Source organism: Pieris rapae, chromosome 16, assembly GCF_905147795.1.
Source record: "Pieris rapae chromosome 16, ilPieRapa1.1, whole genome shotgun sequence".
Classification (NCBI taxonomy): domain Eukaryota; kingdom Metazoa; phylum Arthropoda; class Insecta; order Lepidoptera; family Pieridae; genus Pieris; species Pieris rapae.
The window spans coordinates 917,001-931,512 of record NC_059524.1 but is presented as its reverse complement, the minus strand read 5'-3'; the positions used below and the strand labels follow the sequence as shown (position 1 = coordinate 931,512).

At 31.1% G+C, this 14,512-nt stretch overlaps 1 protein-coding gene across 1 annotated transcript in view; it reads left to right on the top strand.

The window, feature by feature from the left end:
- The window catches only part of LOC110991764 (glutamate receptor-interacting protein 2), a 169,016-nt gene continuing 154,504 nt past the window's right edge, over positions 1-14,512 (top strand). The window contains exon 1 of the mRNA XM_045631613.1: positions 1-127. The gene's annotated coding sequence lies outside the window, so the exon portion shown is untranslated. The remainder of the gene's footprint in view (positions 128-14,512) is intronic.

Below are 14,512 nucleotides of genomic sequence, written 5' to 3'. Positions count from 1 at the left end.
GTGAGGGGAGGTTGCGCGCTCCATACCGCTAACTGTTACGAAAATAGTACTAAGCTTTTTGTGACGCTGTGGTGAATCGTGTTTTTCAGTGATTTAAGTGTTGACTTTTGATGCGGATTTTATTAAGGTTTGTGTTTTTTTTTATGTTAAATTACGATACGTTTATTTATTCAAAAGTGAGTATGGACATAATATCAAATTTTGAAGACATGTATTCTTAGTAATTAAAAGTTTGTGTTTTAATAAGGAATAAATTAAAGTACATAGTAACATTGAAATACTCTACAATATGCGCATAATTTTAGCTAAAACCATAGCCAAGAACTCTCTAATTGCACTTGACGTCTGCTAAATAATAAAGTGCACTTCACTATTTGAGCTTTAATTAAATTTGATTTACTACAATTCTTATTAAATTTTCATACTATAACTGCTACTTCCGAGACAGTGATCAAAGTACATGACCGTTCGTTGACTTGGTTTCGATATAAAGAATAATCGCAATATCATGCCCATCAAAAGCAAAAATCTGAGGAGACCGATAGGGCAAGATGAAGGGGAAGACTCGAGATGTTAACATCAAAATCCATATAATTATTGTCGTATTATTACGTCATTTTCTTAGTATTTGAAGACCATATGGAGCTGGTCTACATTCAACACTTACGCCGCTGGCCCTGCGTCATGGCATCCGAAACGAACTTCTAGTGCTGTTCTTTGTCACCTCCCACCAATTACATTATATTTTGATAGAGCAACCTAAGGCATCTATACTTTCCCCAAGTTTAATTAACAATTGTACCTTCACTATTACATTTTATACAACCCTTCAACATTTCGGCCCTTGTACGTACTTTACGTTACGATGTCTTGGAGAGTCCATTTTAAACTCACCAAAAATCCTCGAGCGAAAAAGGCGCTAATATTTATTCTCCTCTCTAGAAATTACTAAAACCGAGCACCCTCAAAATGTGTCTGAATTCAGGTTAACTGAGTTCAAGGCAATTGCTTATTCGAGTTTTTGTCCTGCAAATACAATTAAGAAGCGTTTTACACTTCTCCGATCGATGGAAAATTTAAATTTAGAATACTTAACGAATTTTTTTTATTAAAAATTAATGACATGAGATAATATAAAATCTTTGTTTTTCATTTATTTTATTATTCTTTATTACTCAAGATGTCATATTATGGAACATGGTTTATTGGTTGCAGCTTCTTACAAACGATGTGTAAAAGAATAAACTTGGCGATTAAAAAGAGTGGCGGAGAGTTTATTGCCAGTTCTTCTCTCCCGTTCCACGCCCTTGATTTGAGAACTGGCAGTAAATGTAAAATTAGAAGCATTTAATGTTTAATTTTTTTTGACGTTCATAAGTGTTCCTTATGTTACCTACATGAATATATGATTTTTGAATTTGAAATATGACGGGACTTATTATATGTTTGAATGTTTTCTACGCGTTCTTAAACCATTTGAATCCTAGCTAGATTACCTTAGTGAAGATCGAGAGACAGAATTTTGAATAAAACGAAAATAGTTGAAATAAAACACTTAAATTAGAATTGTACAATATTTAAATCATATTTAAATTATAATAGTACAATTGTAGTCTACTAAGTACTACTAATAAGAAACTTACAAATAATTGTTGCTTCAACGTATGAAAAATCAAGTAAATTGACGTTTTGAGATGTCACGTCACCTTTAAGCGTTATGATGCGTTCTCGTATGTTTATTAATATAATATTTGAAATTAATAAAGGGTTCGCATAATTTCATCACTTTATCAAAGCAACAAAATATATATTAAAAACTGTTCTGAATAAAATGGCCATTCCAGACGTGGCGTAGGATTTACACAATGCGGTCTTTGTAAAAAGAATATTTTAGTTGTTTTTAAAGTATTGAAATCAGAAGTTGCGAGACCAAAGCAATTCTCTGATTCTAAAGTTTTGCAAACTTATTAGTTCAGAATTTGAATAACAATTCATGTTTGAATGTTGGCTTCTTTTAAGATATTAAATGTCTGAAGGTTGCTAACAGATTGAATTTTAAAAGTTTTCATTTTGCAATTTCATCGTTTAGTGTGTATGTATTTGTATGTAGTTCATACGTCTAACAATAGCTAAGTTTAACATTTTGAGGTTATACTGTTTGATGAACCTGAAACTTCCCTATGCAATCGGATATGATTTGACTGGTAAAAAAGCCGACGAATAATATATGTGAAAAATGGTATTTATATTTGAAATTAAAAATTTATTACGACTAAGATTCACATTAACGCCAATTCCTTTTAAGTTATAAATAAACCTTTCAGAATTAAATAACTTGGCGATTAAAAGGTGAGACAGAGAGTTGCCCGTTCTTCTAGCCACGCCTCTGATAATATTTCTGTGATAGGTACTATATTAAACTTATGTTAATTTATATGAATAAATTAATTTAAGTTTAATGTAGTCCTTTAAGTATATTTCCTTGTATTTATGTGGTTTCGTCGTGTGTTAAAGTTTGTAATGTAATATTTTCTTGTGTTTTTAATTTTATGACTTGAATAAATACTGGCGTGAGTAAACAATAATCATAGCTTAGTAAAGTTTGTACTAATTGAATTTACAATGATCACACTAAGAAGTACTAGGCTAGTAGTAAGCCCTAGGAGTTGTACTTAATATCAAAGCTTAGATCAATTTGTCAGCGGTTAACTCTCGGTTGCTAGATTGATGCCAAGACTCACTGATTACTACGTACCTTGAAGCTTAAGTTTATATCCATTCATTAGAAGCTTTTCATATATAAATATTTTATTATTGTATAAGATTTATTCAGGTATTTATATGTTGTTCAAGTCATTTAAAACAGTGGCGCTACAACCTGCCTTAGGTGTGGGGTATATATTATTGTTGACAAAACTTATAGATCAAATAAATTAAAACATATGTAAACAGTGTAAAAATAAAATAATTTTCTAAGTAAATACGACTTTACCTCGTCAAAAAAAGCATTCGTAAAGCAAAGAAACTTATCAACGAAGTATTAATAACAGGCGTTCCAGACGGGGGGTGGATTTTTTACGTTAAGAGCCTCTTGTGGACTCTTTAGTAATTAAAACCGTACTAAGTGTGAAACTTTGGTGATTACTCGTTTTTGTTGACTTTTGTGTCGTTTGGGCCTATGAACTAGATTAACACACAGTTATTTTTTTGACTCTTGGAGTGCACATCTTGTCATATCATCAATTTTAAAATATAATAACTAACTCTCATAAAGTTCTGTTGTCAAGTGTTTTTGAAAAGAGAAATTAAGAAATATATTTTTTATTTATTTATAAAAACACTTCTACATTAACAGGTGACCCTTTATTGACACGAGTGAACAATAATAATAATCTTTACGGACAGACCACAAAAACGAACAAACATATTACATAATAAATAAAAAATACAAGAAATTTACTAACTGTAGGACCTAACGAATAATATAACTTTTGCCAGATAACCGTTATTGGTCTGAATTTTAAATTAATAAAAAGTAAGAATGTGCTTATCTATAGTTTCTATACAAATAATATTAATATTATGGTAAGATTTGAATGTTTGACTATTTTTTTTCGCTATATTATCATATAATGGGCTAAATATTTTCAGAGTTACAAAAGTTCAACTGTATGAAGATCAGGCCGCTAGTAGGTATATAATCTTAGTTTTGTTTAAGGAGCAAGAAGTCCTTTATCTATCAGACGTCTGCAAACGTTTTATACTCCATGTGAACTTTGAACCCGACTTTATTACATTGTTAACAATATTGTTCAGAAACGAAAAAAATATTGAAGTCACTGGACTGTAACGTTTTGACCTTAATTCAATTGTGACGCGTCTTATCAATTTGGGGCTATTTAGTATTTAATTTCAGAGGATGCGTAGGCGTTTGTTTATTAAAAATTACGCAAGACGACGATCACGAAGTAAAACGCAAGATGTGTGAAATGTCACCCAATTCGGCTTGGATTTGATAGATGATCTTATATACCATAACATACGGATAACATATACCTAGATACTAATATATATATACACACACATACACACACGTTGAAGTTAGATTTTTGAACTGTATGCTGCGCTGTTTAGTTCTGCATGTTTGATCACTTTGGTTAAAATTTGCATGACTACACTTGACTCCTCAATCGGGGGGCATGGCAACGCGCTTGCCAAGCCGATGTTAAGAAAATAGTATAAGATAATAAATTTATTTATTAAATAAATTTATTATCTTATAAGTACTCTTCTTTTGTTTCGTTTTCTAATATTGTTATGGTCTTAACTTAAGACAAAAATGCCGTTAAGAAGCGACTGAATAAATTAAGCGAGTTGGATCTTACAACATTTTACGGTGAAAGAACTGAGCTACAAATCTTTTGGTTTTGATGGCATCGTCATTTACACTAGACATCTTAAGGCATCACAATAGTATCGCAATCGTGAAGGAGAGGTTAAAATTTCTTAAAACTTTGCATGCATTTTAGGTAGACCCCTGATATACCACATGTGTGCTTCATATACTTTATTAAAAAAAAATTGTTCTGGCCGTCCAATAAGCACATACATTAGTAAAATTTGTTTATTCATTAACGCTTGCAATTATAAAACGCTACAGTAACTTCAAATAAACGATCATATTTGCGTAGTAATCCTAGAGTGATTTGCTCCAGTTCAAACAATTTGTATTAAAAACTTGGCAATTGAAAAGAGTGGCGGAAAGTTTCATGCCAGTTCTTCTTACCCGCTCTACGCCCTTGACTTGCGAACTGGTTGTAAATGTAAATTTACAATTAATTTAATTTGTTTTTTTTGACGTTCATAAGTGTACATGTTTACCTATATTAATAAAGATATTTTTGAGTTTGAGTTTGAGTAAAATTTTTTAATCTTTTCTTCGAGACTTAGTTACCCACTTTGTGTATTTTAGTTACAAAAATATTAAGCGTTTCCCATACATTAATTATTCAAGCTTAAAAGGGTATGCTCAATCAGAGTTTCGCGAAGGAACATTTATGATGTATGATTTTATTTGGGACTGATACGATCCGGGCCATAGAGTGTTAAAAACAGTTGATAAACTCGTTCGAACTTGGACGAACCAATATGTAAAAAAATCTGATAAGTGCCAAGTAATTTGATATATTTGTTATTCTTATACACATTGATATTACTTTACACTAAGTAAGTACTAATTTACTCGACAAAAGTTATTTTTTATAAATATTTTATAATATTGAATAGACAGACATTGATTTCGTGTAAATGTAAGCGAATTAAAAGAAATGTTAATGTCAGAAATACTTTTTTTTTGTTGGTATTAAGCTATCGGTTACACAATAGGGTGATAATAAAAATAATTTTCAAAGAAAGAAAAACTTGTTTTAAACTTTCAGTTTAAGGGCTTTCTCCGAGAAATAATTTTCGCCTTAATATCCCTTTTATTTAGCCTACCTTTTAAGTAGCTACATATCAACATATTATGTTACTATTTGCTATGCTACAAAGTTGCTTGATTTTCCGAAAAAACTGAGCTTTTTTTATTATTCAACTTTTTTCTCTCCATGAGTTAAGAATTACTCGAATTGGTCCAACCTCTTCGAGTTTTGAGTTTTTTTTTTCATTTTTATTTATAAACATAAAAAAACCTGCATTTCTCACGATACGTTGTGCGTATATTTACCTGTTCCTACTGATTATTATTTTATTCTGTGTCTGTTCTGCCATACCGAGTATTTACAACCTTATTATGTTTTAGTCCTTTTATGATTTTTTTAGGACACATCGTAAATACACGGAGTTTGAAAGGTAAATGATCCGAAACATGAATGCTGTAAAAGTTATGCGAGATTTAGAAGAAATAAAAATGATTTTTTTATTCATTTTATAAGTTTGGAGTTCACCGCCTGGACAAAGAAGGTCAGAAGGTTAGTCATACTGGTTATACTAGTATCACAGTCTGGATTTAATTTTAACTTCTATTTATTATTTATTTATAGAAAAGTAGCAGCTTTCAACTGCTTTTAAGTGATGGCCGTAGGCCCGTTGCTTCGGTATTTTCTTGAAGGACGGTCAAACTGCTTAGAAAATACTTCAGTGGGCAACTGGTTCCACATAGTGGTGATGCGTGGAAAATTTGCTTTAAAAGACTCCCACTTGTGAAACGACTGACGCCGAGAGATATAATTTCGTATAAGTTGAAGTACGATGGTAAAATTCAAAAATGTATATTTCATCTTAACAAGTATGTTAGGAATAGACATTACTATATTTTATGATTGTTTGTGAAAATAACAAAGGATTCATGTATTTGTCGAAACGCTCTGAGCTCTATTAACACAATCAAGGGATCTGTGTATCACATTTTTTATAAGTAGGTATAACTTCTAACGCGTGTAGATAATACACACATGTCTTTTTTCTTATTACAAATCCCCATAAGAGATATTACTTACTTCAAATACATTAAACATCTCCCAATAAGAAAAAAATATATAATTTAAATAGAGATATAGCTAAAACATCCTCACTGAAATTTCAAGTGACGTGATTATCAAACTGAAATATTGTTTCTTAGAGTCAAACACGATTCATCTGTTCTGTATCATACTATACTATAAAAACTTTACATAGGACGTGTACATATCAAAAGAACAAAGATCGTTTCGCGTTTACGTTATTCCTTTTGAAGAGTTCAACATGCAAAGTGTCTGCCATCAAAGCAACACTGACTTTTCTTTAAATTCTTTTTATTTGTATTGCATTTGAATGGGATCTCTTATACCTAAGTTGCAGATTTCACATCATTAGACGAGACAAGAGTACAATAAATTATAATATTAATATTAAAAAATGGGGACTTGAATGCCTGTATTCTTATGGGACTCGAAGCAGTCACGATATTATAAAAAATAAAATAAAAAGTGATTTCATTTTTCTTAATTTTTTTTTCTTTTTAATTTTACAAAATAATATAGTATATTACAATATTTTACATTAGAAAACCGCTGTGGTTTGTATTAATGTAACCATAGCAGTCTTGTTTAGGAGCGCGACAAATGCATGTAAAAGTAGTTTTTTAATTTAGAATTTATGTTGGTTAGTGTTAGGCTATCTGTTATGTGATTGGGTAGACTATTTATTAGCCGATAAATTTGTAATACCATTCGGATTTTAGCGCTATTCAACTTTATATGCTCAGATTGTCTGTCCTGTCTCATATAATGAATGGAAATGGAATAAGCGAAGAAATTGTTTTTTATAATACTTTGTACTAATTTATATGAACAATTCAATCTTTCATTCTTACATAATTTTACAAAAACAGATAAAAGTTTATGAATGTAGTTCTTTATTTGCAAGTACATAATATATACAAACTTAACAAAACTTATTTTGCAAATACATATAAACGCGAATTTAAATTTACATAACTCGACTTTTCCGACGCGCGTCTCAGCACTAGAGTGCTAGTCATTGATCACATCTAGGCATCTCACCAAATCGACTTAGGGTCCTTCTAAGAAAGACGTACCAATAATAAATACCATCCTTTTTAAAGTCTGGCAACCCACTCGCGAGCTCTCTGATATTGAAAATGCCCATGCGTTTGCCTTCTGTTCTATTAATCGTATTTACTTACATATACAATATGACTTCTCGTTTATACTTAGCTTTGTTTAGAAAGTTTATTTATATGACCTAATGTAACACTATGCTTACACTCACTTAGCTGGCTCTGTGTATGTTAAATATTGCATATTACTTAAATAATGTTACTATAAAAAAATTACCGTACATATAAATAAATTGTATAGATACTTCCATTTCGTAATAAGCACAATGACACCAGGCTCGCTACTCTGTAAAACCGATTTTCAATTATAGATTCAATAAAGCAATGAATAACAAAGTGCTGATTCTAAGAAATACCTATTCCAAGAAAATAGCTTTTTCAACTGATGAAGGAAAACTTAATATTGAAGTTGCAGGGTAACCCTGGCAGGCATCAGTTTCTATGTCAAGTGGTATTAGCTTGCTTCAAATACATTAAACATTTATATTTCCGCATTCGTATCAAATAACTATAGAGTGGTTTTCATTAGTCTGTGTCTGAAATGTTAAAAAACAAATTGCGTTTTAATCTGTTTGTATTTGGGAAATAATAATGTGGAATAAATCTAAATTTATTCCACATTATTATTTCCAGGGAGCGGAATGTCAATTACAAAGTCAATTTATTACTGAAGCTTAGGAATTGTACTTATGAACGACAAAATAATTACTGCCAGTTCTGAAATTGTGAGCGCAGAATGAAGAATTGTAACTGTTAATGAAACTAAAAAGATTTTTACTTCATTGGCTAAACTTTTAGCTAAGCTTCACTTGACCTACACCAGAATCTCTACTATTCAGAGACTGGGTAAGCAATACCCAGTAAAACCACAACGAGTAGTTCCAATAAAGCCGTATATCGAGGCTCCGGGATCGGTCCCGGTGGACGGGACTAGCGACATCAACGGCATGGCTAAAATCGACCTACAAAAACGTATTGTCTAATAATTTCTATAGAGGCAAATCAATTATCCTTATTTTCTTTTTCCTTCCTCTTATGAGTTCCATCAATCTTAGAAAAAACATTTGTTACCCGCGTGTCAGTTCCGTATCATTGTTGCGTTATTGGTTTACTGAGCGCCTGTTTTTGCTATTGTTTTCGGTAACTATTAATTTTGTTTTATTTCCTCCTGTCATAATGCCTTTTTCTCGGTCATGCTAACGAAAAACAATGCGAATTTGGATCAGTTTATATTAAGGTAAGAGCTGTGTTGGCCTAGTGGCTCCAGCGTGCAACTCTTATACCTGAGGTCGTAGGTTCGATCCCCGGCTGTGCACCAATGGACTTTCTTTCTATGTGCGCATTTAACATTGGCTTGAACGGTGATGGAAACCATCGTGAGGAAACCGACATGTCTTAGACCCAAAAAGTCGACGACGTGTGTCGGGCACTGGAGGCTGATCACCTACTTACCTATTAGATTTTAAAATTGATCATGAAACAGATTCAAAAATCTGAGGCCAAGACCTAAAGAGGTTGTAGTGCCATTGATTTTTTTTATATAAGGTAAAAGTCTCGCCTATGTAGATTCTGTATATTTGCAAGATGTTCGTCATTTGCATAACCATGATGAATTTTACACCTGAAACTTTTCCAGTAATGTAGTAGGTAGAGTAGTAGTATTGACGACTATACAAAAAGCAATTGTTAATTTTTGAGTTTATCGTGTTCATACAGGCAGAAATACGCGACCGAGAATTTAATTGTTGGCATAATCGAATCAAAATTTATTTATTCTTATTAATCATGCTGGCATTCACATTATGTTACTGTCATCTACAGAGTAAAAATAATTAAAATTATAGATAAATTCATCTCGTTTCGACCGGTTTTAAAATACAAAAAACATGGAATAAATTTAAAACGCAGATAAAGTTTTTTCACAGAAAGCCATAGTAGCCAAAGATATAGATAGATAGATAGATATAAAATCAATTTAAATCTACTACATTCTCGTATACCGATATTAAGATACCTTTTTTCATATGTGTGCTGCTAAATTCTATAACTTTTCATATAACAAGATTTGTTCATAAGCATGAATATCAATCTCAAAATGAGAATGTTCGAGGACACCGCATTAACGTTTGATCTTGGTGAAGTGTGTTTTATTAACTCTCGTGTGTCACAGGTTGACGTTATTGCATACTAAATATATTATCTACGTTATACCTTTGCTGTCCTGAATTTGACCTGTCTATAGTTTATACGTGATCTGATAATATCCGTATTACATTTACATTTATGATCGCTAGTATAGCGCAAAGTAAGTTGAATTATTATTGTAGAATTGTTTAATGATTTGATTTTTTTTAAAAGAGTACCGAGAGTTTTTTACGTCGGCTTTTTCTCTCGGCCAACACCCTCTGTCTTCTTTGCCGATGAGTAGGGATGCCAACAGGCTCGAATTTAATGACGTGGAATAAGTGATACCATGATGATCTTATCTTCCAAAATAAACGTATTTTTTTGAACAGCTGACTTATTTTAAACATTTTGTTGTTCACTTCATAATTTACTCACAAATACTATTGATAGTAAAAATATATTTGTATGGATATAACACAATTGTGGAGTTATCGAAAGCTGTTGAATAATATTTTTTGATGAAATGGTAAACACAAATTTAATAAAGTATGATATGTACGATACAGATAATAAAAGAATTGACTTTGACTAAATAATGTAAAATTTAAATTAAGATAAATTTACACGCCACTGCGTATAGCAGAATATGCGAACGATTAACGATTGTACCACCTTAAAATTTTGTACCATATTCTTGCAATAAATAAATTATTATTATTATTAAACAAACCTTCCAATACAATAATTGAATAGATAACTGTACTAAGAAACCTACGTTTATGACCAAATAGCTCTATGAGCTTTTGATTTTACTAATTGGCTTTGGTATTTCCTCGTAATGAACATTATTAAGTATCGTTAGAATGTACTGAAAGGCTACATTGAACTATTGTATGACCAACTAGCAAGCTACCTGATTCAAAGGCACTTTGATAAAACAAACGAGAAAAGCCTTTAAAATGTGCAGACAATGTAATAAATACACCAACGTACAAAATACAAGTTTAAATCTCAGATTTAGTTTGACCCCAACTTTTTCCAATTTCAACTGCACCCGCGGCGGAACGTGACAATTTTTATTACGACTTCACAGCGATGTTATTATTGCGAGCGGGGATTGTACGAGACAATAACTTGAATAAAAGAATTCGCTAATACCAAAAAAAGTTTTAAGTTTTTGTAACATATGTGCTTTAAATTTATGGATTGTGCAAGGAAACAGAAAGTAGTTGTCAACTGGGCAGAATTAATAGGTTATATATAGACTTGCAACGAATATTCGGTTACTATTCGGTATTCGGCATTCGGCCTATTCGCCTGGTTTTATTATATTCGGCCGAATAACGAATGTCTACATATATGTAGACCGTATGCATCGGTATACCGATTACTTAAAAAATATATTTTGTCATAGAGAAATAATTGGTTAAATGAGAAATTTAAATCATATAAATTACATTTCTGTTATAATCATTTAAGTATTCATTGGTACATAATCATCTTTTGAATTGAAAAATTGAAGATTCTACGTATTTGAATTATCGCGGTAATCAGAATTTAGAATGGTAAGGTTCCCATTTATTTTTATAATCATTCATCGAGTAGTCATGCAGTGCGATAGCAATATACCATGCAGAGTAACAGCGGGCGCGCGGACGATGAGTACATTAGAACAAAACATAGTCTGTACAAGTTTTTGACGGTAAAATCCAGCCGAATACTTTTGCCTAATATTCGGCTATTCGGTCAGGGGCTTTGCCGAATAATCGGTATACTGCCGAATATACTATTCGATGCAAGTCTAGTTATAAATATCTAGTATTACAATAACAGCCGACTGATTTAAGCGTGCGACTAGACCCTGAGTTCTAGCTCTCAAGTCACGGGATGTGAAATGAACCATTAATTTTTTAGAGTTCGAAGGCTGGTGTAGTTACATCTAGAGGTCCTAGACCCAAATACCGACTAGGTCAGACACAAAACAATGTCAGATGTGGTACATTAAAAAAGAATGTTCAAACAAACCGATGCTATAGCCAAGACGGAAAACAATATATCACCTTTACCGAAAAGTGATTTGAACAATATATAGCGATGATATAATGGAAACACATTAATTAAATATTTCTTAAGCGAAATATGCTTTGAGGAAAATATAAAGCCATGTTTTCTTGTAAAATAAATTGTTTGACTTGAGTATGAACGCAAATTGGCAAACAAATTACTTCACATTCTTGTATAACTATTTGTACTTAATGTTATTTAAAAATAAACCGTTTCATATGGTGATTGTAATCGTTTGCAGTATTTAACAGGGATCAGGTAATATTATATACTGTCAATATTAAATATTTGCAGTTCGGTCAGTTGTTATTCAATATGAGTAATTGATGTCGATATAAAAATATGATTTTTACATAACGTATCAATAATCGATTGTCATTCAAGGTCTGATATTTTTGTTATTTATTTCTTTATTGTATAAATAATCTTAAATAGTAGAAGTTGGTATGGTGGAAACATAAACTGGACACAGTTTTTCTGTCCACCAGGACGTCGAAAATATTTAGTTAATTATAATTAACTTAATAAAGTGACATAATAAGTCAGTTAAATGTCTATAATGATGAAATACAAAAATCTTAAATACTAAATAGTCTCTAAATTGTTATAGATTTCTCCTCCTCAAAAGAATGAGTAAAAAATCCTGTTAAATAAATGCAACAAGGTTTTAGTCTATTTATTTTTCTATTCACGCCTTTTTCCCAAAGGAATTCCTACCACGAATTTCCATTTGCCATGGTCTTGGCACATCTCTATCGCTACATCCACTTTCATGTCTTAGTACTTTTGACTTGTTATTTCTCTAGTAGGAACTCTTCGCTTAATAACTTGATATATATAATAATTTGGGGCTTCATATAAATGTAACTCTTATAAAAGTGTTCATAATCAAATCAAAATTCGTTTAATCAGTTTAGATGCGTCCCAGGGCATGCTTATGAATGTCAAAAAAGTTAACAAAATTCTCAAATTCGCAAACATACCAGGAGGTCTTGTTCTGAGAAGAACGGGCAAGGAATTCACCAAGTTTGACTTGAGTATGAAGCATAAAAATTAATTTGAAAAACCAAAATTGAATTTAAACACCTGTCCACTGAAAAGAAATAAAAACTATAGATATAACTCCACATTATACATATCTCTTTAATCTAAGATTAATTTTTTTTATTATATTTAAAACACATGAAAAAAGACATACGAAACAAACACTTCAGAACACACTATAAAAAAACAAAAGAATATAATATTGTGTTGAGGAATAATTTATCTATGATTAAATTTTTCAAATTAAGAACACATTCAAAAAAACAAACAATACAAAACAATATATTGTGGCCGAAAATTTAATCTATGATTATTTTTTAAAATTAAGAACACATATAAAACAAACACTTTAAAACACACTAAACAACAAAAAATACAAGGCATAAACAATATATCGTAACGAAAAAGATTTGATTTCCAAGTTTAAAATTATTAGGGCATAAAATTGCTCCAGGCCTTTATCATGCCTGAATATAATAATCATTCCAATAGACTGCATATGGCAAGACGTAATAGCGGCCCCGATAGCCAAGTCTGATAAGTAGCAGTCGTTTGCGAACATTAATTTCAGTATTTGCCCAATTTGCTCCGAATGCGCACGCAAATTTCTACAAACCGACATATATTTCGCTGAACATTCCGACAGCGAACAATGAGTTGTTACATAATGACCCGTGACGTTGCAGGGGGATTTATTTTCAATAATTTTATGAACAATATGGCGTCAATTTTGTTTATTTGTTGGATTAAACGCTGTTTTTATAACAGGCAGTTTGCGGAGAACTTCCGAATGTTTAACTATAAAATTGAATCTAAAGCCTTATTATTATTTTAATATAGTTTTACATAGTTCCTTTTTGTTAGTGTCTTATGATAATCGTATGTTTGGAATATGTGATACTCTCCATCTGCATATAATATGCATCTGCAATACATTGACGGCCCATATTTTATTTATATTTTAACAGTTTGAAAATATATTACGAATCATTGTTTTATTGATTTCCAATTATTAAATTTGAAACATGTCAAAACGAATTACACCGTACATTCAAAGAACATTATGTAATAACAAAAACAGTGAACGAATAATTTACTTGTGTGGTGTGTATAAATGTAATATGATCTTGAAAATCCATCGTTATATTTTGTAGATCCTGTTTTGTTTATATATATTTTCAATACGTATTGTTTTAAGTGTAGTGTCTACTAAAATAGAGTATTTGAAAAAGCTCAGTTCAGAGTTCTATAAACGTTTATATTTAAGTTAAATATTTTAAGCGATTTGTTGTAGTTATATAACTTTATATACCATAGTAGCTGTTTTATACTTACACAGTTCATATGTTAAAGATCTTTTAGCTTTTCTATACCTATTATAATAATAAAGCACCAGTGACCTAGGATTTATTATTGAAAAGCGGGCGATTGTTGAAATTTTGTAGCAAAAGGCGTATATTTGAAAAAATATACACCATCCATCGAGGTTTAGCAGTTCATTTTGGTTTTGTTCAAACATAGAATACAGCGTCATTTTATGGCACCGCTTTCAGAGTTGCTTGTTTGCAAATTCGTGAAAATATTTTTTCGAAAATAAAAAAGATTAAACGATAGTTATATATATGTACTAATTTGTATTATTTATTCACTCTTCATTAT